Raw genomic sequence first — 2839 nt, 5'->3', positions numbered from 1 at the left:
AGGGTTAAGAATTTTCAACTACTCGTAGAGCCTCTCTTCCATTGCCACAAAAAGACTCCGCCCATAAATATCGTCACATGCCCAGTCTTGGACCTCTTGGAAACATTGACAGCATCAAGTCTCCGGATGTTTCTGTCAATTCCCTCGAATCGATAAAATGTTTGAACTTCCTTTCGGTCCTATGGGGAGTCCTTCCCTATCCGTAGAAGCTCATTAACCTCCGCACAGGGTTCCTCCAGATCCCCACAAGGTGACCGTTCTATTATGAAAGATAGATATACCATTGAGTTCCCAGATAAATCGGATGGATTGAGCTTCAATAACTGGCAAGGAGTTTGCTCTACAGTACACAAGGATAGGCAAGATGGAAGTGAGTCTTCAGATCAAAATCCCACAGCTGGTGCCTCTAGCCGAACATCCTCAGATCAACGGCCCCGCAGAATTGACATGTCCTCTTACCGGCAACGAGCAGAAGCACTGGAAGGCTTGCTCGAGTTCAGTGCGGTTATTTCAAGAGGCGAGAATTGAGGAACTTGGGGTGTTGTTAGGGCCATTGGGCCCGGGAAAAAGTGTCTCCAAGAGAAACTGCAATCTGGTTGACCAAGAGCTTCAAAGAAAATACTCTCCTACCAGAAGATCTTTGCCAACATGTGTAGAAATTAGAATATGTATGGAATAAATTTCTATTGTTACCAAAGTGTTGGCATGTAATTCGTTTAGGCAGATGAGTCTAGCAGATCATGTTATAGTTTCTAATCTATTTAGGCCAGTTTCAAGTTCTGGGTTAGTACCTAACTGGGATTTGGTTAGTTGCTGGATGAGATAGGAAACTCAATATTTGAAATTCCCACAGATTTGGTGCTCTCTATGAATATCTGAACACATTAATGATCGACTGTAATTTATATAGTACTAGTAGTTATAAGTTTCTGCTATTTTTGTTGTTGCATTTCTATTTTTCAGTACTCAAGGTGCCCATCATGTCCTCTATTGACCTGTCCTCAAGTCTCAGGCCGTTAAATCTCCCTGATTTTGCAATTCCAAAAACGTAATACTGCTTCCTTCCTTATTAAGTTATTAAAGAGAAAATAAAGTTATTAAAGAGAAAATAAAATATGAAAGAATAAAGTAAAATAGAAAAAGAAAAAAATAAAGGAAAGTAGAAGAGAATAAAGTTATTCTAAAAAATGAAATATCTTGGATAACAAAAATGAAAAAAAAATGACGGGTTGTAACGTAGTTAGCGTATGAGTATGAATGATGCAGGGTTCAAACCCCCCACTTCAGTGAGAGATTTTTTTTTTAATCTGCAACCGATTTCATTAATTCGGCGTAAATGAATTCGGAAAACATGCGATCAACCAAAAAAAAAAAACAAAAATGAAAAAATAGTTCAAAAGCATAAGGAGTATATTTTATAAATTTAAAAATGTTTTAGAAATTAACGAGTAGTAATATCGTTTGTAATTTGTAATTTGTAAATGAGAACAATAATTAAAAAAAAAAAAATCTCTTTTTTGATGTTTTATTATTAAATAAAGATAAGGTTAGATTAGATAGTCTTTCCTCGCCGCAAAGGCCGATACCTACCCTTCACCCCACCCACCCTCACCTTCACCAACCCAGACCACATCAAAACAGAGTTGTTCACACATCCCCAATCTCCAATCCCCACCAAAACCAACCATGGCCGCCACCACCTTCCCTCCTCCCCCCGCGTCCCTCCGCCGCCGCGTCCACCTCCGCCCCAAATTCTCAATCAAAGCCTCCGCCCCGTCCTCACCCAAGACGACCTGAAAAAGCTCGCCGCCGACAAGGCCGTGGGTACGTGAAGAGCGGCATGGTCCGGGCCTCGGCACCGGCCCACCGCCGCCTTCGTCGTCGACAAGCTCGGCCCCCTCCTCAATCCGGCGCCCTCTCCGACATCGTGGGCGTCCCCCAACCCCCAGGAGCAGGCCCTCTCCCTCGGCACCCCCCTCCCCACCCTCGACCCCCCCCCCACATCGACCTCGCCATCGACGGCGCCGCGAGGGCGACCCCCCCCCCCGACCTCGTCAAGGGCCGCGGCGGGGCCTCCTCCGCGGAAATGGTCGAGGCCGCCGCCGCCGGTTCGTCGTCGTCGTCGACGACTCTAAATTTAACGGGGCTAGGTGGCTCGGGGCCCCCCTCCCCTCGAGGTGGTGCAGTTCTGCTGGAATTACAACCTGGTGAGGCTGCGGAGCTGTTCAAGGAGGAGGGTGCAAAGCTCCCATTGGACGGCGGAGGGGAAACCCACGTCACGGATAACTCGAATTACATTGGGATTTGTATTTCAAGACTCCGATTAGGGATTCCGGCGCCGCGGGGGAGTCGCCGCGTTCGAAGGGGGGGGTGGATCACGGAGTTCTTGGATATGGCCACCGCTGTCATCATCGCCGGTGGGGGGGGGAATCACCGTCAAGACCAAGGTGATGATTTGGCAATTTGAGGGTTTTTTATGATTATTTCTTCGACTTTTTTTTCCCATTGTTGTGCATTCTTTTGGTGCAAGTGAATCTCACCATCTCAAATAAATAAAAAATTTAAAAAAATGGAGAAATTTTTACTAGTGTTTTGTTGGGGCCATGAATTATAGCATGAGCATGCTATTAGTTAAACTATCAGAATCCAGATGAAAAATACGATTACAGCAATGTTGGGGAGTCTTCGTACATATCTTCTGGAATGGGTTGAAACACTGATTCAAAGTTTACAAAATCTAATATGCCTTCTATTTTTTTTTTATTCTAAATAAATAGGGGAAACTCCTTTCTGTTCTGTCTTCTGCTTTAAATTTTGGTAAGCATAAAAATATAACGCA

The 2839-nt window shown here is 44.7% G+C and overlaps 1 pseudogene; it reads left to right on the top strand.

Moving 5' to 3' along the window:
* Window positions 1-1686: 1686 nt before the first annotated feature.
* LOC125198346 lies at window positions 1687-2467 on the top strand (annotated as a pseudogene).
* The last annotated feature ends 372 nt before the right edge of the window (window positions 2468-2839 follow it).

The sequence above is a fragment of the Salvia hispanica genome, unplaced genomic scaffold (genome assembly GCF_023119035.1).
Source record: "Salvia hispanica cultivar TCC Black 2014 unplaced genomic scaffold, UniMelb_Shisp_WGS_1.0 HiC_scaffold_1379, whole genome shotgun sequence".
Lineage (NCBI taxonomy): Eukaryota > Viridiplantae > Streptophyta > Magnoliopsida > Lamiales > Lamiaceae > Salvia > Salvia hispanica.
This window is presented reverse-complemented; position numbering and strand designations above follow the sequence as displayed.